The sequence below is a fragment of the Triturus cristatus genome, chromosome 4_2 (assembly GCF_964204655.1).
Source record: "Triturus cristatus chromosome 4_2, aTriCri1.1, whole genome shotgun sequence".
Classification (NCBI taxonomy): domain Eukaryota; kingdom Metazoa; phylum Chordata; class Amphibia; order Caudata; family Salamandridae; genus Triturus; species Triturus cristatus.
Window position 1 is genome coordinate 40,343,891 of NC_140586.1, and position 23,420 is coordinate 40,367,310.

Below are 23,420 nucleotides of genomic sequence, written 5' to 3' on the forward strand. Positions count from 1 at the left end.
TTCTAAGGTTCGGAGGGAGGCATAAGAAAAGGGGATGGTTAGAAACATCTTACTTGGTGTATCTCGGCGTTCTGGTCGTGTCCGCCATTGGCGCTTACCGGTGTCTCCTCGTTCGATGACTTGTTCTGCCTCTGTCCGCTGCGCCTTCGATTGGATGTGCTGGTGGCGTCTTGCCGTTATGAAGCGGGAGGAGAATAAAGATGGAAGAGAGACTGGTTTTTTATGTGTATTCTCTTGGTTGTGGTTGGCATTCATGGTGGTTGGCAATCTCGCGATCAGAAGGAGGATTAGGATAGAAGAGTGACTAGTTTCCTTATGTACATTCTCTTAGCGGTGGTTGGCATTCACAATGGTTGGCAAACTCGCGATCGGTGTACGGTTTTTCGGGTCATTGTCTGTGAAGTGTGCAGATAAATGTATGCCCATGATTTGTTGCCTCAGGCTGGTGTAGATTCTGGTAAAGGACAGAACAACAAGGGGGGGGGGGTTATTTACAGTTATTGATTAGTCTCTAGATATCAAAAAAAGGGGGTTATTGATGAAAATGTCATAAAAAGAGCGCAGCAGGAATTGTCTGATCTTCAAAAAAGGCTCAAAGGGTACAGTTCAGATTATGCCAGTGTGTGCCAAGGAATATTATCATTGAGGCCCTGGTGATCCGTGCCCAGACGGTGAATCCAGCGTTGTTCTTTCTCAAACAAAGTGCGTTCAGCAGTATGATTAACGGATTTCAAACTCTCCAAAACTACCCATTTTAGGTCATTGGTGTTGTGATTATTCTCTACGTAGTGCCGGCTCATTTTAGTGGTTAACCTTTTGCAGTTCACATTGCTTTTGTGTTCCGTGATTCTTTGTTTTATTTTGCGGCAGGTCATGCCTATGTACCTGAGATTGCAAGGGCAGGTTATCATGTAAATCACATGTGTAGTATTGCAATTGGTGTGTTGACGTAATGCCCAAGAAAAGTTGGGGAGAAGTTGTATGGTTTTGGTAACCTTTGTCGTATTGCATACTGAGCATGTGCCGCAGGGGTAGTGTCCTGTGATTGGTTCAAGATTCCATGCTGCTGTGATAGTTTCCTTTTTGGTATATGGCGCTGGTCTGGTATGTACTAGAAAATCCTTGAGGTTTCTCGTTCTTTTATTAGCAAACCTTGGTTTTGGCCATTGTAAAGAGTCAGAGGTAAGGATCCTCCAATTTCTGTTGACAATCTTTTTTACTGTATTGGATATCGTGTTATAAGTCGTAACACATGTCAAGAGATTCTCAGATTCTATTCGTGTGGAAGCTTGTAGGAGGTTCTCTCTCGGTTGATGACGTGCTCTTTTCTGGCACTTGTTGATTATTTTCATCGGGTAATGTCTTTTGACAAGTTTCTCCCTTAGATCTTTCGCTTGAGTTTTGTAAGTTTCAAGATCGCTGCAGTTTCTTTTTAATCTGAGGAATTGACTGAATGGTAAGTTATCTCTCAGAGGGCGTGGGTGGAAGCTCTGGTAGGATAGTAAACTGTTCTTCGCCGTGGGTTTATGGTACGTTTTTGTTTGGAGGATGTTGTTCTCTGAATAAATCGTGACATCAAGGAAGTCAAGTTGTCGTTTATCCGATGTATGAGTGAATTTAAGGCATTCATCTCTAGAGTTGATCCATCCTATGAATTCTAGTAATGTCTCTGCACTGTCTTCCCAAATCATGATCACGTCATCTATGTAACGTTTCCAGAATTTTATCTGTGTGAAGTAGGGATTGGTGGAGTTCCTTATGTGTTGTTCTTCGAAATTGCTGACATACAGACCCGCCACACTAGGAGCGAATGTGCTCCCCATAGATGTACCGTGGCGTTGTCTGTAAAGTGTTCCATTGTACTCAAAATAGTTTTCTGTCAGGGCTAATTTGCAACACTCTAACACGAAATGTCTTGGTGTAGAATGGATCCAAGGTTCAGAAAAAAGAATGTTTTCCAAGGTGTCTAGTGTTTTCTGTTGTGGGAGACTGGTGTACAGACTCTCCACGTCCAACCCCACTAAGTACATGGTGTTCTCGTTATAGACCTGGTTTTCCAGTTGGTTCAGGAGGTCTCTTGTATCTTTAAGGTAAGTGGGTGTACGTTGTACTAATGGTTTGAGGAACTGGTCAGCGAACTGGGATAGAGGTTCCAGTACAGAGCCAATCCCAGAGACGATGGGTCGTCCTGGTGGGGGGACTCTGTTTTTATGAGTCTTAGGTAAAGAGTAGAAGTATGGTACTCTGGGGGATTTAGTATTGAGGAAGTCTGCCTCATGTTTAGAAATCCAATGGTTAGTTAGTGCTTCTTCTAGCATTGAGTTTATGGTCCCTTGTAATCTTTTCGTGGGGTCATCGATGATCTTCTCGTAGAATTTCTGGTCGGACAGTAATTCTAGACATTGTGTGTCATATCCTTGTTTATCAAGAAGGACGATGCCACCTCCTTTGTCAGCTGGTTTGACAATCACATTTTCATTCTTGCTCAGTTCTTCCATAGCTTGTTTCTCGCGTCTCGTGATGTTGTTGAATGTTTTGCTAGAGGGTTTAATGTTATCTACTTCTCTGAGGATCGCTTTCTCGAATGCTTGTACTTCCACTGGGACTAAATGATTGGGTGGACAGAAGGTCGACTTGGGTCTCAGGTTGGTGTCACTTGTCGGGTTTTCATTCTCTTTGTTCATAAAGAAGGCTTTAAGTTTGATTTTTCTACAGAATTCCGATAGTTCGCATTTCAATTTGAAGATGTCTAGAGTTGGGGTAGGGACAAAACCTAGTCCTTTATTTAGTACCTTCTCCTGATCTTCCGTGAGTATCGTGTCTGTTAGGTTAGTCACCAGTGACTCGCATTGCTGGGGCCTGGTTGGTCTTTGGACATACTCCGGGTATGTACTTGCCGTTCCTGTTCGTTCCAGGTTACTCCTTTCCTTCTGCCTCGTGGAGTGAACTGGCCTCTCCCTAAAAAAGGGGGGCGTTGTGTATTCATCATGGGGCCCATCATGTGTGGTCCTGGTAGGTATGGGTTCATCCATCCTTGAAAATTTGGTATGAAAGGTTGGAATAGTTGTTGTGATTGGTCAAAGAAGTGTGGTGTAGACCAATTGTTGCCTCGTCGTCGCTGATTACGTCTGTATTGTCCTCTTCCTCGTCTCGGGTAGGAGCCATCATCACTGCTCCAGTCGGAGTTATTACTGGATGTTTCTCCTGTGGAATCATCTTCATTCTGATCTGGTATGATGTAATCTTCCCTGGCGTAGGGATGCATTTTTTCAATAGAGAATTTTTTTAGATCTTTGCTCAATTTTTGTATTTTGTTTTGGGTGATATACTCTCTACTTTCATTCATTTCCCTGTTAATCTCTTCCAGTCTCTTTTTATAAACTGAGATCTGGACTGTCGTTTTAAGTTTGGCCTCGCTGGTTTGGATTCTGATAGTAAGTGCTTCTACCAATCTTGTGGCTGTTTTTATGATAAGCACCAGATAATCTCTGGTGCACTTCCATGAAATGGAAGACCAATCCTTCCTGAAGATGATGTCTTTCAGGAAAATGCGGGGGGCATTGTGTATCCATAATCCTTTGGGAGCTGCGTTTGCTCGCAGGTATTCCTTCATGATGATACCATGTATGGCAGTCCGTACCTGATCCTTCTTCATTTCAGTCAAATCATCCCAGTCATTAGTCTGCGTTAGTGTTTGTGTTAAATCATTATCTTGTAATAAGGATGACTCGCTAAGAATAGCATTAACCTCCTCTTCAGAGTAGCTCAAACCTTGGTTTTCCGCCATCATCACCAAAACATCAAGGTTAGTAGTTCACTTCTTTGTTTTCAAAATACAGATTCGTAGTCAAAAGGGTACCAGAGACTCAGCCGTTATTGCGGAGGTCAATCTGGTTGTGGGGGTTCCCGCAGCTGTGCGCTGCTTAGATACAAGTAATTAATGGGGAGGGAAAAAGAAGCTGTGGTCCAGTCGGCTTCCTTATCACTTATGCAAAAAAATCAAAGGGGAGTGGACCACTTGTCCTGTATATCCAGGGTCTTTTACGTTCTTGGTTCCTTCATAAAAGAACCCTCATAACTATACACAGGTATGGCAGCGGCATGAACTGGGTTACCGCTTATGTGTAATAGTACAGCATCATCATTGGGTCTTTTTTTGTGTGTATGCTGACCTCCACCCGGAGGAAGACCATCTGGTTAGACAGTAGCGTCCAGACATGAAGGTTCAAGAGGTGTGAGAAGGTCCATGTCAAGTGAGTTAAAATCTCTGGATCATTGTATCAAAAGCAATTTTATTCTGGAGATCTTGATCAGAGAAAGGTAAAAGAAAAATTCAAGTGCGGAGGAAGACCGAGTTACTGGTCTACCGTACTAAAAAGATTAAAGGTCAAAGGTCGACATGTTTCAGCCTACTGTCGTAATCTATAGGCTTTCATCAGGACCAATGCAAGGAGGACGCATTATGGCTCCTTATCTAGTGAGAATCTCCCACTAGTTTAATTAGAGAGTTCAGTTCGTTTATCTGTACCTAATTAGAAGAGAGAAAACAGTGGTTTTTCTAAATAGTTGGAGGGAGCAAATAATCATGAAATTCTGTCCCATGAATTAATTTGGAGCTACTACCTTAATTTAAAAAAGAAGTGAAGGTTAAAATGAATTGGACTATTTTGGTGAATATCGAGCGAAAAAATGGGGCGGCTAGGTGAAGGGGAAAAGATTGTGATTGTGATCGGTCTTGGCGCGAGTGCTTTTAAGTGCAAACGGCTGGCTGTTCGAATAATATTGGTGAAAAAATATATCGTTGATTGTTAGTTGAATTTGTGGCTGATTCGTAATGGCGAGTATATCTCAAAATAGGTTGAATATAAGAGATTTATGATATACGCTTAAAGTCATTAGTGGAAATCGTCGGCAGTGTGTGTCTCAGCAGGACAGGCATTAATGTAGACGCCACCAGCACATCCAATCGGAGGCGCAGCGGACAGAGGCAGAACAAGTCATCGAACGAGGAGACACCGGTAAGCGCCAATGGCGGACACGACCAGAACGCCGAGATACACCAAGTAAGATGTTTCTAACCATCCCCTTTTCTTATGCCTCCCTCCGAACCTTAGAAATACGGTTCTCTCACGCCCCCGGGCACCTCCAGAATACGGAACTTTCTATACTTGAGGTAAATAATTGTATGACAACCATTAACGGTATATGTTTCTTTGATTCACTTTGCCAGTATCTCCCTCTCCCTTTCCGTAATCACCATAATAGGCGTTACTCTGTTTTTGGATAATGTCGAAATCTACATTAATGCCTGTCCTGCTGAGACACACACTGCCGACGATTTCCACTAATGACTTTAAGCGTATATCATAAATCTCTTATATTCAACCTATTTTGAGATATACTCGCCATTACGAATCAGCCACAAATTCAACTAACAATCAACGATATATTTTTTCACCAATATTATTCGAACAGCCAGCCGTTTGCACTTAAAAGCACTCGCGCCAAGACCGATCACAATCACAATCTTTTCCCCTTCACCTAGCCGCCCCATTTTTTCGCTCGATATTCACCAAAATAGTCCAATTCATTTTAACCTTCACTTCTTTTTTAAATTAAGGTAGTAGCTCCAAATTAATTCATGGGACAGAATTTCATGATTATTTGCTCCCTCCAACTATTTAGAAAAACCACTGTTTTCTCTCTTCTAATTAGGTACAGATAAACGAACTGACCTCTCTAATTAAACTAGTGGGAGATTCTCACTAGATAAGGAGCCATAATGCGTCCTCCTTGCATTGGTCCTGATGAAAGCCTATAGATTACGACAGTAGGCTGAAACATGTCGACCTTTGACCTTTAATCTTTTTAGTACGGTAGACCAGTAACTCGGTCTTCCTCCGCACTTGAATTTTTCTTTTACCTTTCTCTGATCAAGATCTCCAGAATAAAATTGCTTTTGATACAATGATCCAGAGATTTTAACTCACTTGACATGGACCTTCTCACACCTCTTGAACCTTCATGTCTGGACGCTACTGTCTAACCAGATGGTCTTCCTCCGGGTGGAGGTCAGCATACACACAAAAAAAGACCCAATGATGATGCTGTACTATTACACATAAGCGGTAACCCAGTTCATGCCGCTGCCATACCTGTGTATAGTTATGAGGGTTCTTTTATGAAGGAACCAAGAACGTAAAAGACCCTGGATATACAGGACAAGTGGTCCACTCCCCTTTGATTTTTTTGCATAAGTGATAAGGAAGCCGACTGGACCACAGCTTCTTTTTCCCTCCCCATTGATTACTTGTATCTAAGCAGCGCACAGCTGCGGGAACCCCCACAACCAGATTGACCTCCGCAATAACGGCTGAGTCTCTGGTACCCTTTTGACTACGAATCTGTATTTTGAAAACAAAGAAGTGAACTACTAACCTTGATGTTTTTGTGATGATGGCGGAAAACCAAGGTTGGAGCTACTCTGAAGAGGAGGTTAATGCTATTCTTAGCGAGTCATCCTTATTACAAGATAAGGATTTAACACAAACACTAACGCAGACTAATGACTGGGATGATTTGACTGAAATGAAGAAGGATCAGGTACGGACTGCCATACATGGTATCATCATGAAGGAATACCTGCGAGCAAACGCAGCTCCCAAAGGATTATGGATACACAATGCCCCCCGCATTTTCCTGAAAGACATCATCTTCAGGAAGGATTGGTCTTCCATTTCATGGAAGTGCACCAGAGATTATCTGGTGCTTATCATAAAAACAGCCACAAGATTGGTAGAAGCACTTACTATCAGAATCCAAACCAGCGAGGCCAAACTTAAAACGACAGTCCAGATCTCAGTTTATAAAAAGAGACTGGAAGAGATTAACAGGGAAATGAATGAAAGTAGAGAGTATATCACCCAAAACAAAATACAAAAATTGAGCAAAGATCTAAAAAAATTCTCTATTGAAAAAATGCATCCCTACGCCAGGGAAGATTACATCATACCAGATCAGAATGAAGATGATTCCACAGGAGAAACATCCAGTAATAACTCCGACTGGAGCAGTGATGATGGCTCCTACCCGAGACGAGGAAGAGGACAATACAGACGTAATCAGCGACGACGAGGCAACAATTGGTCTACACCACACTTCTTTGACCAATCACAACAACTATTCCAACCTTTCATACCAAATTTTCAAGGATGGATGAACCCATACCTACCAGGACCACACATGATGGGCCCCATGATGAATACACAACGCCCCCCTTTTTTAGGGAGAGGCCAGTTCACTCCACGAGGCAGAAGGAAAGGAGTAACCTGGAACGAACAGGAACGGCAAGTACATACCCGGAGTATGTCCAAAGACCAACCAGGCCCCAGCAATGCGAGTCACTGGTGACTAACCTAACAGACACGATACTCACGGAAGATCAGGAGAAGGTACTAAATAAAGGACTAGGTTTTGTCCCTACCCCAACTCTAGACATCTTCAAATTGAAATGCGAACTATCGGAATTCTGTAGAAAAATCAAACTTAAAGCCTTCTTTATGAACAAAGAGAATGAAAACCCGACAAGTGACACCAACCTGAGACCCAAGTCGACCTTCTGTCCACCCAATCATTTAGTCCCAGTGGAAGTACAAGCATTCGAGAAAGCGATCCTCAGAGAAGTAGATAACATTAAACCCTCTAGCAAAACATTCAACAACATCACGAGACGCGAGAAACAAGCTATGGAAGAACTGAGCAAGAATGAAAATGTGATTGTCAAACCAGCTGACAAAGGAGGTGGCATCGTCCTTCTTGATAAACAAGGATATGACACACAATGTCTAGAATTACTGTCCGACCAGAAATTCTACGAGAAGATCATCGATGACCCCACGAAAAGATTACAAGGGACCATAAACTCAATGCTAGAAGAAGCACTAACTAACCATTGGATTTCTAAACATGAGGCAGACTTCCTCAATACTAAATCCCCCAGAGTACCATACTTCTACTCTTTACCTAAGACTCATAAAAACAGAGTCCCCCCACCAGGACGACCCATCGTCTCTGGGATTGGCTCTGTACTGGAACCTCTATCCCAGTTCGCTGACCAGTTCCTCAAACCATTAGTACAACGTACACCCACTTACCTTAAAGATACAAGAGACCTCCTGAACCAACTGGAAAACCAGGTCTATAACGAGAACACCATGTACTTAGTGGGGTTGGACGTGGAGAGTCTGTACACCAGTCTCCCACAACAGAAAACACTAGACACCTTGGAAAACATTCTTTTTTCTGAACCTTGGATCCATTCTACACCAAGACATTTCGTGTTAGAGTGTTGCAAATTAGCCCTGACAGAAAACTATTTTGAGTATAATGGAACACTTTACAGACAACGCCACGGTACATCTATGGGGAGCACATTCGCTCCTAGTGTGGCGGGTCTGTATGTCAGCAATTTCGAAGAACAACACATAAGGAACTCCACCAATCCCTACTTCACACAGATAAAATTCTGGAAACGTTACATAGATGACGTGATCATGATTTGGGAAGACAGTGCAGAGACATTACTAGAATTCATAGGATGGATCAACTCTAGAGATGAATGCCTTAAATTCACTCATACATCGGATAAACGACAACTTGACTTCCTTGATGTCACGATTTATTCAGAGAACAACATCCTCCAAACAAAAACGTACCATAAACCCACGGCGAAGAACAGTTTACTATCCTACCAGAGCTTCCACCCACGCCCTCTGAGAGATAACTTACCATTCAGTCAATTCCTCAGATTAAAAAGAAACTGCAGCGATCTTGAAACTTACAAAACTCAAGCGAAAGATCTAAGGGAGAAACTTGTCAAAAGACATTACCCGATGAAAATAATCAACAAGTGCCAGAAAAGAGCACGTCATCAACCGAGAGAGAACCTCCTACAAGCTTCCACACGAATAGAACCTGAGAATCTCTTGACATGTGTTACGACTTATAACACGATATCCAATACAGTAAAAAAGATTGTCAACAGAAATTGGAGGATCCTTACCTCTGACTCTTTACAATGGCCAAAACCAAGGTTTGCTAATAAAAGAACGAGAAACCTCAAGGATTTTCTAGTACATACCAGACCAGCGCCATATACCAAAAAGGAAACTATCACAGCAGCATGGAATCTTGAACCAATCACAGGACACTACCCCTGCGGCACATGCTCAGTATGCAATACGACAAAGGTTACCAAAACCATACAACTTCTCCCCAACTTTTCTTGGGCATTACGTCAACACACCAATTGCAATACTACACATGTGATTTACATGATAACCTGCCCTTGCAATCTCAGGTACATAGGCATGACCTGCCGCAAAATAAAACAAAGAATCACGGAACACAAAAGCAATGTGAACTGCAAAAGGTTAACCACTAAAATGAGCCGGCACTACGTAGAGAATAATCACAACACCAATGACCTAAAATGGGTAGTTTTGGAGAGTTTGAAATCCGTTAATCATACTGCTGAACGCACTTTGTTTGAGAAAGAACAACGCTGGATTCACCGTCTGGGCACGGATCACCAGGGCCTCAATGATAATATTCCTTGGCACACACTGGCATAATCTGAACTGTACCCTTTGAGCCTTTTTTGAAGATCAGACAATTCCTGCTGCGCTCTTTTTATGACATTTTCATCAATAACCCCCTTTTTTTGATATCTAGAGACTAATCAATAACTGTAAATAACCCCCCCCCTTGTTGTTCTGTCCTTTACCAGAATCTACACCAGCCTGAAGCAACAAATCATGGGCATACATTTATCTGCACACTTCACAGACAATGACCCGAAAAACCGTACACCGATCGCGAGTTTGCCAACCATTGTGAATGCCAACCACCGCTAAGAGAATGTACATAAGGAAACTAGTCACTCTTCTATCCTAATCCTCCTTCTGATCGCGAGATTGCCAACCACCATGAATGCCAACCACAACCAAGAGAATACACATAAAAAACCAGTCTCTCTTCCATCTTTATTCTCCTCCCGCTTCATAACGGCAAGACGCCACCAGCACATCCAATCGGAGGCGCAGCGGACAGAGGCAGAACAAGTCATCGAACGAGGAGACACCGGTAAGCGCCAATGGCGGACACGACCAGAACGCCGAGGTACACCAAGTAAGATGTTTCTAACCATCCCCTTTTCTTATGCCTCCCTCCGAACCTTAGAAATACGGTTCTCTCACGCCCCCGGGCACCTCCAGAATACGGAACTTTCTATACTTGAGGTAAATAATTGTATGACAACCATTAACGGTATATGTTTCTTTGATTCACTTTGCCAGTATCTCCCTCTCCCTTTCCGTAATCACCATAATAGGCGTTACTCTGTTTTTGGATATTGTCGAAATCTACATTAATGCCTGTCCTGCTGAGACACACACTGCCGACGATTTCCACTAATGACTTTAAGCGTATATCATAAATCTCTTATATTCAACCTATTTTGAGATATACTCGCCATTACGAATCAGCCACAAATTCAACTAACAATCAACGATATATTTTTTCACCAATATTATTCGAACAGCCAGCCATTTGCACTTAAAAGCACTCGCGCCAAGACCGATCACAATCACAATCTTTTCCCCTTCACCTAGCCGCCCCATTTTTTCGCTCGATATTCACCAAAATAGTCCAATTCATTTTAACCTTCACTTCTTTTTTAAATTAAGGTAGTAGCTCCAAATTAATTCATGGGACAGAATTTCATGATTATTTGCTCCCTCCAACTATTTAGAAAAACCACTGTTTTCTCTCTTCTAATTAGGTACAGATAAACGAACTGACCTCTCTAATTAAACTAGTGGGAGATTCTCACTAGATAAGGAGCCATAATGCGTCCTCCTTGCATTGGTCCTGATGAAAGCCTATAGATTACGACAGTAGGCTGAAACATGTCGACCTTTGACCTTTAATCTTTTTAGTACGGTAGACCAGTAACTCGGTCTTCCTCCGCACTTGAATTTTTCTTTTACCTTTCTCTGATCAAGATCTCCAGAATAAAATTGCTTTTGATACAATGATCCAGAGATTTTAACTCACTTGACATGGACCTTCTCACACCTCTTGAACCTTCATGTCTGGACGCTACTGTCTAACCAGATGGTCTTCCTCCGGGTGGAGGTCAGCATACACACAAAAAAAGACCCAATGATGATGCTGTACTATTACACATAAGCGGTAACCCAGTTCATGCCGCTGCCATACCTGTGTATAGTTATGAGGGTTCTTTTATGAAGGAACCAAGAACGTAAAAGACCCTGGATATACAGGACAAGTGGTCCACTCCCCTTTGATTTTTTTGCATAAGTGATAAGGAAGCCGACTGGACCACAGCTTCTTTTTCCCTCCCCATTGATTACTTGTATCAGTTGGATCCAAACATCAACTGCCCAATACTGTCACATCTATCCTAGTGGAGGAGTGTGGCTCAATGGTTAGAGCGGCAGACCCTGAAGCAGAGTTCTGGCCAGGGACCAGGGTTCGATTCCCGCCTCGGCGGGGCTCGGGCTCAATTTCCTCGGACCTGTCTATTCTCGCCTCGGTGCCTATTCTAATCACGGGCCCCACGCTGCAACTCTGGGCAATAGCTTGCTTAGCCTCCACACCGGCCCCAACAGCGCTAAGGATGCCTGGCTTCACCCTGGGGGTGCCCAGGAGTGGACACTTCACAGGGAAAGCCAGGAGGGGTTCCACAGCGGTATGAGTATCAGCGCCAGGAAACCGCAAAGCCGACACCGCAAGGTGTCTGTCTGGTGACAGTGCGCTCTATAAGTACCTTGACATTTACATTTACATTTATGCCAATACAGTCTACTGTGGGTTTAGAAAATGGCCACTCAACAAACTTCAACAAATCCAGAATGCAACTGTGAGACAAGCACTTAACAGAAGCAACCACATCGCCTGCTCTGAAGGCACTATATCGGTTACCTCTTACAGAAAGAATAAACTACTAAGGGCTCGGTGTTGCTCACAGGGCAGTCCATAGCAGAGGAACAATCTTTCTAGGATGTAAATTCAAACTTAACACCCAAAGGAGGAACCTGACATCCAGAAAGGCCTTGCTCCTAATCATCTCTCCGTACGAAGGAAACAGTATAGTTGGTTGACCCTTCTTGTTACAAATTTGCAAACTCTGGAAAGCCCTACCCAAGAGAATAGGGATGACCAGCAACCACCTGAAAGTCAGAAAAAACAATAAAAAAACATGACCCAAGTACTAGAATACACCATCCAATGGAACTAAAAGGCTGTTGGACTGTGCAATGTCCCAAGGGACCAAGCCCATGGCCTGGCTGGATGTACCAGAAATTATCAGAGGACATGTTTCTGTCCTACATCTGTGTATGAACCAATAATATGATATGTGAAACACATAAGTACCACTACAACCCACATATAATGAAATCAACATATTTATGATCAATAACTCCTTGCACGGCTGTTTCTATAGCATATGCTATCCTACAACAACCATGCTTATGCGCTGTTAGCAACTATACTCTCCACTTCAGCCTATCTCCAAACTCACACAAGTCACCCAACTCACACGACAACTGCAACCAACACAGTTCCAACCATGCACCTGACGAGCACAGAGTCAACCACATAGCACTTCTGTTGTCCTGCTAAGAATACTTATGAAGTAGTGACTTACTCCGTTATTGAGAAATTGCTTTAGGTCCCATAAGAGGTATGGAAAGCACCACGTGAACATCAACACAATACTGTGAGACTCCATGGGGTGCCCTTTAACCACTTCCATGGCACTGAGTGGGAATGGCATGTCCCACAGGGGAGATCTGGGCCCCATTCTTGGCACTTGGGGCCTGATTTAGATCTCGGCGGACGGGTTACTCCGTCACAAAGGTGATGGATATCCCATCCGCCGAAATACAAATCCAATTATATCCTATGGGATTTATATTAAAAACTGCTGAGAAGTGTTGGTAGGATTGCTTTACAGTTCTATATTTCGGCGGACGGGATATCCTTCACCGTTGTGACGGAGTAACCTTCCTCTAAGATCTAGGATTGCTTTACGGTTCTATATTTCGGCGGACGGGATATCCTTCACCGTTGTGACGGAGTAACCTTCCTCTAAGATCTAGGATTGCTTTACAGTTCTATATTTCGGCGGACGGGATATCCTTCACCGTTGTAACGGAGTAACCTTCCTCTAAGATCTAGGATTGCTTTACAGTTCTATATTTCGGCGGACGGGATATCCTTCACCATTGTGACGGAGCAGCCTTCCTCTAAGATCTAAATCAGTCCCTACGTTGGAATGACTGACCCCAGAGGGGAGTGCCTGGCCACATTCAGGGCACCGAGTTGGCATGGCAGGCCCGGAAGGCATGATTGCATTCCACATACTTAGTGCTGAGTCGGTCAAGACCTGGCAGGGTGCACCAAGCCAACATCCCTGGCACCAAGTTGGCCAAGCAGAACAAACAGGAAAGTGCAGAGTGAGCATGGCAATCCCTGTGAGTGTGTATCAAACCCACATGCCAGTCATGGGGTTGGTATGGCATAGTCTGTGGGAGCTGAGTGTACTTTTAATGTACTTTTAACCCCTATTCTGGGAGCAGAGGCGCAGAGTGTTGAAACATTCAGAACTTGATTGTGAAATAAAGCAGAGCATGCCAAGGCACAGAGACAGATACAGAAAACAACACTTGCAGGCAACAACTTCCTTTGAGACAACGCCATATTGCCTCATTATAAACACAGCAGCATTGCTAAACATAGTTATACTGTCGGACTGAAATTGTAGTTGCCCCTGTTGAGAAGTGCCGATACCATCCATTAAAAATATAGCAGTGCTGCTGAGAAGTGCCTGCCAACCCTCTGAAGACCATAGGGGCATTTTTTGAGAAGCGCTAGTACGGTCCTTTAAAATCATAGCAGCCCAGCTGAAAAGTGCCAGTGTTCTCTGTGAAAAGTATAGGGATTCTGCAGAGAGGTCATCTCAAAACACAAAAACCCTTTTATTCAAAAGGGAGGGGGGGACAAGAGGCTGCGGGGTAAACAGGGTAAGCTGGCCTCCAACCAACATGTATCACACAAGAAGAAGCTACCCTGTTAACAAGTCTGATTCCTAATGCATGTAGAGGTACATTATGCCAATGATTAAGGTGGCGTTGGACAGTACAAAAAATGTATGGACTGTCCTCACCGGGAAAGCAACGAGGACGGACCTTAGGAATAAAGCGAGGGACGCACCTTGACGTAAATTTGACTACAGGGGACCCTCTACTCCTCCCTTCCCATGGGACATCCCTACACCTTTAACAGGGAGTCCTGACAATTTGACGGTAGAGCTGGATTAGCCCCAGCCTACAAAAAGTGGATTCATCTTTGTCTCTTTGAGACAAGATAGGAGCTCCCTTTTTTCCCCCACGCCCTGATGAATGCCATGGACCCTCCTGGCCGTATTGGCAGAAACATGTTGGCAACACAGACGGAGATGGGGTACTAAACCCCCTAGTCTCCACCACTAATTTTTAATATCGAGCACACTCAGCGCCATTAAAAGATTTCACGCAGAATTGTGCATCGTTTTTTAAACATCACTTACTCACTTTCTCAGCACAGACGCCCACTTAGTTTTAGAAGTGTCTCCCTGTCTCCAGGTGCAGGCCCGCCCTTTATCAAACGTGGTTTTTAAAGAGCGAGGACAGCCGATGATGAAGCATGACACCTGGAGGTGTGTGGGGCCAGTCCATACATTTTTTGTAATGCCCAACACCACCTCATAATGTGCCTCTACATCCATTAGGAATCAGACTTGTTAACAGGGTAGCTTCTTGTTGTGTGATACTCTGCAGAGAGGTGCCAGTACTGGCCACTGAAGGTACTTCAGCCCTCCTGAGAAGTGCTGCAACTGTTCAGTTGGATATACAGTTGGATGTACAGCAACCATACGAAGAAGTGATGGAGCTCTCTGTGAAAAGCATAGAAGCCCTGATGAAAAGTGCTGGCACTTTCTATCAGTGCTTGAGATGGAAACATAAAAGTGCAGGTACTAATTCTCTAAGAGTATCTGTTTGCTGCTGAGAAGTGCAGGTACTCTTTCTCCATTAAAAGTATTTAAGCCCTTCTAAGAAGTGTTGCTGCTGTCCATTAACAGTATAGTAAGTTGCTTCTATTAGAGGTTGTGAGAAGTACAGGTGCAAAGTGTTGGCACTATTCCTTATAAGTACTGCAGCCTTGCTGGTACTGTTCAGTTAAGAGCCTAAACAAGCATTGGAATAGCCAATAGGTCTCGCCTTTGGGACCTTATAAGTGTTTAGCCATGCAACAGTTGCATAACTAAATATTTATAAGCTCCCAAAAGCGAGACCTATTGGCTATGCCAAGCGGCCATGTGGCCGCGAAAGTGAAAGTGATCGCGATCACGATCAAACATCAAAGAGACCGCGAAAGTAAAAGTAATCGCGGTAAAGCGCGGCGCGCGCGCCCGCGCACATGCACTGTAGCTCTAGGCTGGCCTGGTAGCACTTTCTGGAGCCCTCACAATAAGTCTCGCCAGACCAGCGCATGCGCTGGGTCAGGCGAGACCTAAAAACTGCTGAGAAGTGTTGGTAGGATTGCTTTACAGTTCTAGGAGTCCTGCTGAGTACGGCATGTTCCGCTCTATTACATGTTTAACTGTACTGCTGTGAAATGCTACTACCGTCCTAATCAATGTACAGTCGCCTTGCTGAGAAGTGCTTGTACTCTTCCATTAAGAGCGTAGTAGCCCTTCTGATCCCTACCAAAACTGGTGAAGTAAAAGAATAGCGGACATTATGAGAAGTGCTTAGTGCTGCTGAGAACTGCCATTGCTGTCCATTACTAGTATAGAAGCCCTGCTGAGAAGTGCTGCTGCAGCTCCATTGAAAGTGTAGCAACCCCGCAGAGAAGTGCTGCTCCTGCTGCATTTAAAGTGCAGGATCTGCTGAATTCTGCTACTGTTGCATTAAAGGTGTATCGGCTCTGCTGATCTGCCCTGGCAGTGTCCCACTAAAGGTATCGCAGTCCCACCTCCAGAAATGTGTTGATAGCGTTTCACTAGCGGTATAGCACGCTGTAGCAGCACTGAATTTCAGTACTGTTCTATCAAATGCACAACTGACCTAATGAAGTGTTGCTAGTCTCCCATGAAACGTGTAGCTACTCTGCTGGGCAGTGCTGTTACTGTCCCAAGAAATGTATAGCAGCTTTGCTGGGAAGTGCTAGCACCCTCGACTCTCCTATTAAAGGCTGGGAAGTGCTGGTACTGCACTATTAAATGTATAGCAGCCCTGCTGAGAAGTGCTGGAACTGTCATCTAAAATGTGTAACTACCCTGCTGGTGCTAGGAAGGGCTAGGGTTGTCCTATTAAATGCTGTTAGATGCTGGGACGCCCTGGTACTGTACAATTAAATACATAGCAGCCATACTGCTATGTTCTAGTGCTATCCCATTAAATGCTGGGAAGTCAGTTTACTGTCCTATTTAATGTATAGCAACCCTGCTGAGAAGTGCTGGTGCAGTTCCATTAAAAGGGTAGCAGCTTGGCTGAGGAGTACCAGTGTTATTGCATTAAAAGTGCAGCAACCCTGCCTAGAAATGCTGGTGCTGTTGCGTTAAACATATAGCTGCCCTGCTCAGCTATATCACTAATGTTTAAGAAGAGTTGCTGGTACGTTTGTGCTTGAGTGGCAGTGCCCAAGTGAGCAGTGTGCAGAGTATCCAGCACACAAAGGAGTCACACAATAAGTAGCGGCTGCTATGGGGCTGTAATCGTGAGGCGGGGAGGGGAATTTAAAAATAATAATAATAATAATCTTCTTACCTGGCAGCTGCCGCCTCCGTCTGACGCGGGAAACAGGAAGCACACAGGCTCCCAGACTCCCCTAGCCAAGCACGACGCCACTGTCACCAGCATGACAGCACTGCCGTGATTGGTCTGAGCACCGTGGTCCAGCGCTCAGACAGGGACTGGGAGCCTGTGCATGTTCTCCACCCAGGCTGTGCAAGACAGCCGGGTGGGGAACATGCTAGGTGCGCATGACCGTCCCGGTCACTTAAAAAGTGCCCACCCCTCCTCTTCCTGCTCTGTGGGCAGCCCAGCTCCACCCACACCTAAACAGAGCTAGTTTGGACAAATATAGTGATAATAACATGGTGTTATTTTATTTTTCCTGTGGGGCGACGCTCCGCCGCCGTAGCGGAGGAGCAGCCGCTGCACACAACAGTTCTAGTATTGGGTCTCAGCTGCAGCCTAGTAGCCTACCCTAGCAGGAGCTGCATCAAGGCTCAAGCAGTGCGGGGGCTCCTCTTAAAGGGACCGCATCTATTTAATTGTTTCATGAACATAACTGCTGCCCCTCAGTCACTGCCCCAGCCCCTTTTTAATCAGTTGATAGTCAATTTACACAACTTGTCAATGAAACTGGTTAAATACAATTAGAATTTTAATTATGTTATATTTTAGTCATTGGTACAGCGCAGAGTCTACCTTTAGTGTGGCCCACCCGCGTTGATGGATACTCAGCGTGACTTTCCACATACTTCCAAGGTTTTCACCTCAGACCGGAGTCACTGTATGTTTTGGGTATGATGTTGTGCAACATACATTTCTTTGTTTGCTGGGATGTTTTACAGAGCAGTGACATCTTGTTGCAAGAACCTTCCAGTAAACACAGTAGGTATGCACAAATGCTAAAGAAAATAGCTGTTTAGACAAACGCAGGGACCAGTGGAACCACTGCTCATCAAGAGGGAGGCTGTGGGGGGCGAATTTCTCTCTCTCTGTGCCCTTGGTGCCTTCCTGGTGACCCCGAAAGACAATGCATTACCAATAACAGGATATGTGAGTGGACTTCGTGGAACCAGGATGCATGGCAGTGCTTTATTTGTTTTTTTAAACAAGCATTGGCAATGCCAAAAGGTCTAGCTCAGGGTCTCCAACGAGTAGCTCTCCGGTTACCTGTAAGTAGTTCTCCTATGTGCAGCCCAGCCTGCTAAATTTGAAGCTTTTGATTGGCTGAATTAAAATATGTATACCAAAATAGTAAACTGTGTCTTCAATATGAAAATGTATGTATTTTCAGATCTCATAAGTTGATGTTTGAAGAAAAATGGTTGTTTCCAAAATATATTTAAAGCTGATATTTGAGTGATAAATGATGTGGTGTTGGCAAAACATTATTATTGGTATTACCTTAATGCCAGGGCCCATGCAGCTATAGCGATTGTGTATTACTCGTATCGATGTATTTCCACATTGACAAAGTCTTTTCCCTTTCCTTAAGCCAACCCTGCAAGATGCACCGATGTGTTTATTTTTCATAGAGCAGGGGGAGGAGTGGTAAGTGCCCTCTGTCAGTGCAAATGACGGTTTGGCTGGCTGTCTTGGGCCGGCCAAACAGTCATGCGCACTTTGCATGTTCTTCACTGGCTGTAATGCACAGCCTGGGTAGAGATCATGCACAGGCTCCCACTGCACGTCTGTGTGCCGAACCACAGCACTCACCCCAATTACAACGCTGTTGACCACCCCCGATCCAAGCCAGCCGCCACTGAGAGGGTGGCCACTAATGCAGTCTTGTCTTGTGTGGTCACTATTAGAACATTAATAATGTTAGTGGCTCAGGAATATTTTAATAAATGAGCACAGTATCACGCCGGCATACGCTGAAATGCTGATATGACTGCAACCTTGCACCACAACTTCCGATCCCTTTACATGATGGAGGTAGTATTTTGAATCCGCAATGTATCTCTATTTAATAAGAGTGGAATAGGACATGGACAGAGACCTTACGGCTTTAGAAAGGCCCAGGCCTGCGTGACACAGGGGATGAAACACGTGTTGGCTGCATCTTCATTATCTTGTATTTTGGTCTACCTTGGATCAATAAACTGGACTTTGTCTTGCTAAGATCTGTACTTTGTCTACATTCATTATCCATTAGGAAAGGACATTCTTATTCCCTGCTCTATCCACAAATCTTACTTTCAGTACCTGTCTTAATGGGCTGGGGGCTTCCCATTTCTGGACATCTGGCCAAAAGCAAAAAATACCCCACCTCCGGGACGTTAAACCCCTTTCTTTACCTCACTAGGACTAAACCTTCTGGTTGTACCTACTCAACCCTACATTCTCTAATTTGGACCTAATTGAGCCTTGACCTCCTCTTGCAGTTCCATGGCCAGATCCGACTCAGTGTTCACTGCTGTGAATACTGTGTCGAGGTTTCGACCCACGCACCGTCACACATCAAGCTACTTAGGTTGCCACCTGTCTTTCTGTACTGCAGAAACCCTGTTTAATGTAATATTAACAGGGCCGGACTGGCCGTAGCGAGCACCGGGCAATCCCCCGGTGCGCCGCATGGGTGGGGGCCGGTTTTGTTACAGGGCCGTTTTTGCAGCATACCTGCAAAAACGGCCCTGTAACAAAATCGGCCGAAAACCGGCCCTAGCAAAGAAGTCGGCGGCACCCCCAACCCCCCGCGAGGGGGGGAGGGGGGCGGCCGAGCACTTTGCCAGGGCCGGTTTTGGTTCCCAGTCCGGCCCTGAATATTAAGGTTTGAAACATCGACAGATTATCACCTTCTTCACCCATTGATTGTCAGACATTATACCCCTGTGCACATATGGGCTTATGATTAATGTTGTACATGTGATCATTGTCAATTGCATCCTATTATCAAACATGCACGTAGTTAGTTGTCCACGCATTGTAATGTAATGTAATGTAAAATCGTTTTTATATAGCGCAACTATCACTCCAAGGAGAATCTTGGCGCTAATACGGAAAAACCAGAGGTGGAGATGAAGCTGGTTTGCTGTTACTGACAGAAAAATGGACGTTCAGATCAGAGTTTTGCAAAGTATGTCTGGTGCACTGAGGCTCCCGAGGTTAAGATTGCATCCTCATGAATCCCAAAAGTACCTTGTGTACTTTTACATTTATATTCACCCGCGTTTCTAGGAATACTGGGCATGTCCCCTGGTTTGCTTACTGTTGGGCACCCCGGCACTATCAAATGGGAAAGCCGGAAAAAGCCAGGGTTTGGATTTAATTTTTTTATCCTGTGGGCCCCAACGGAGCCAAAAACACTGTGGCCGACACACTGGTCCTTTCAAGCTGGCCCAACAGTCCAACCCCGAGTCCAGGCCGCGATCCTCTCCTGTCTGGATAAAGACAACGCCCTATATTTTGGAACAACCAGCCTGTCTGATTCCCAGGCTGCAGATTATTTAGAATGCAGTGGCGTCCGATCCTCGCCCGCCCAGCACGCTGTTTTGTCATATCAGACAATATTTTTGCTAATGATAATCTGACATTCCACGCCACCCAGGCTATAAGTGAGAAGCACCAGAGCTTCATGCTTTCAGCTACACCCCTCTCCCATGCACTTCCCAACACGACCCTATAAACCGACCTTAAAAGCTTGTCAATCGATCATCACATGCTCTCCAGTCAGCTGCCATACTATGAGACCCCCCCTCCCCTATGGTACTCAATTAGACTTTCACTTGATACCTCATTAATAAACCACTAACAACTTCCCTTTAGAGACCCCAAAACCTTATCAGACCACCATTATAAACCCTCTGGTTTTATTGGTTTTCTGTAGCGCGAACTTGACCCGAAGGTATCAGGGCGCTTTACACGAGCACCAGCTGCGTTGCAGACGGACACATTCATTTTGTTAGGCACAAGGAGAGCTATAGTGATTTGCCCAGAATCACAGAATGTTGAGCGTCATTGCCGAGACTCGAACCCGATTCCCCAGATTTGAGATCGACCGCCACATTCAGGGCCTACACTTCTAGAAACCAAATCTCGAACAAAACAACATCGGTGTACCACCCAGCCGGAAACGGCGCAGTGGAACGTTTTAATAGGGTTCTAAAAGGCATTATCCAGTTGTCCAATGACAACAGACTGTGCTGGAAAAAAGAGATCCTTAAAACATTATGGGCCTACAGAATCACGCCCTGTGACTCTACAGGCCACAGCCCTTTCGTACTCATGCGGGGCAGGACGCCCCTCTCAAGAGACAATGTGGGTTGGACCTTAGCTTCAAAGAGAGTGCACTGGACTAGTAGTGATCAAGTAAGAAGGAAAGTTGAGCTTGGGCAGAACAAAACAAAAAAAATGTACGATCTAAAACACGGTTGTAAAGATGTGCAACTCTCAATCGGGGACACTGTGAAGGTGAAGAGAAGCGGTCACATTGCGAAGGGTCAGAACAGGATCTCCCCACCCCTGATTGTTAACAAGGTGTATTGCAACTCTGCGCTTTTGAGTGATGGTAAGGTGTGGCACCTCTCTGCCCTCTCTGTATGCAAGCCCACCACAGTAGTTCCCACCAACATGCACAGTGAGTTATATGACGTAGGAAAAAACAATGTCAACAAGCACCACAATTCCCTGTCTGACTCCTCCGACAGTGAAACCACGCAGGACCCACACGCATCACACACTGAGGCACTCAACCCGGAGGCTCACACCCCTAATGTGATAGTTCGCACCGCCACCACTGGCGCGGACGCGGGTAGAGTAGTCAGGGTTTTGCCACCTACACCTAGGTCCAACGAGACACAACCATTCAGTACTAGCAGGTGTGGTAGAAGGATAGTACCTCCCGCTAAACTTAGCGATTACATTTGTGATTAGGAATTTTGTTATGCTATGCTATGTTAATTATCCATTCTGTTCTTTAGGGGGGAAGATGTGTTATGTATGTATACTGTCCTACTGTGGACACCGTAGTGTCCCATGTAATTGAGTGTCCCTGCGAGGACACCGTACCGCTGCTACCTCGTCAGCTGTGACCGACTGAGTTGTCAGTTGGTGACAGTTGACAGCTGAGGACCGAGAGCAGCTGTTGTACCTTGCGCTCCACGTTCGGAGCTGTGTTGACGAATAAATAAAGGACTTACGACTTCACATGCTATCCACTTTGTTCTTTACACTGTCCCATTCTCTTCTACAGTTAATACCGCGCCGCCTTTGAAAGGCCTCCTCTCCCCGTTATCAAACGCACTATAGGCTCGACTACCCTATGTTCTCCTACACCGCCCAGCCGGCACACTACTTACCACACCCAGCCTAGCTCCCCTGCGGCTGGAGGAGGGGCAGCACCCCGCCTCCTCCTCGGGGAAATCCCGGAACCAGCGGGGAGTGAGACAAGGTACGCGTCGCAGCCACCACAAGCAGCGAGGCGGACAGACAGAGCTTTTCAAAGGACACCGGCAAAGCGTTACGTATCACAGCAAACCGCCTGATGACAGACACACCGTGGAAAACAATCACGTTATGTAAGTTCCTCGGATAAAACAAGCCTCAATTATTCCTTCAATAAAGGTGTTGGACTTGGTGCTGCAGTGACATCTGTATAGCGTTCCTGACTTCCTTTTATCGGTCACGTCCTACCCCTCTTCTTCCTAAATCCTAATACGTCACCAATGCCCCCTTCACTCGGCCCACTCACACCCCCTTGGCTTATTGTCCTTACCCTCTGTGGTGGCCAGTGGGTGCTGCTGCTGTTCAGAGGGTTGTTTCCTTTTCCTCTGGGCCGTGTCGCCTACCCGCAGCATGTGTGGGGCAGCAGCGACACCTTGTGGTCAAGCAGAGAGAACATGGGATCTGTAGTCCATGATAGTCCTTATTTGGTAAGGGTATTTTGTGATTTAACCGCAGAACGTATGAAAGTTCACACGGGGAAAATATTTTAATTGGCATTTTTTGTTTCTTATTCCGATCCATGATGAGTAAGTTTAATTTTAAGTCAAAACAACAGAAGAGTGTAGAGCAAACACAATTAGTGAATGGAAAGTAAGAAAAGAGAGAAAGAAAAAGGGAAATCACTTTGAAAAAGAAAAGGTGTTTCGTCGGGGTCCTGTCACTGGGCAGAATTAGGTCAGCTGCGGACGTCGGACTTTGGAGTAAGTGTGACTATAAGTACGCGCAGAAGCGCAACTAGAGCCAAATTTCGGGGGGGGGGGCTAAGGAAAAATTTCGGGGGGGTCTGAATCTTTTAAGCCATAGGCAGAGTGGAGCTGCAGGGGCTCTTAGAAGGGGTGAAACAACAGCAAGGCCTCATTGACATGCAAATGGTCTTTTAAAGACCTGTGAAGTGCTCGGGTGCAGCTGTGTGTGCGTCAGGAAGCTTCTCATACCGGGCTGTCACACACGAGGGGGGGGGCGGGGGGGGGGGGGGGCTGAAGCCCTGTGAGTCCAATGGGTGTTGCGCGCCTGACTACGCGCCCCTTGTCCGGACCCATGGGGTAATTTCCCTGTTATTTACAAATACATATGGCTTTCAGAAAAGTGGGAGGCCCGACTACGAATTGT

General features: G+C 45.1%; 1 protein-coding gene across 2 annotated transcripts in view; it reads right to left on the reverse strand.

The window, feature by feature from the left end:
- Positions 1-22,637, reverse strand: part of LOC146832901 (breast cancer anti-estrogen resistance protein 3 homolog) — a 169,768-nt gene extending 147,131 nt beyond the window's left edge. The window contains exon 1 of one of the 2 annotated variants that reach the window (XM_085600344.1): positions 22,582-22,637. The gene's annotated coding sequence lies outside the window, so the exon portion shown is untranslated. Of the gene's footprint in view, positions 1-22,165; positions 22,188-22,581 lie in introns of those variants that run through there. The other variant, XM_085600347.1, reaches the window with a different exon arrangement.
- Positions 22,638-23,420: the final 783 nt, after the last annotated feature.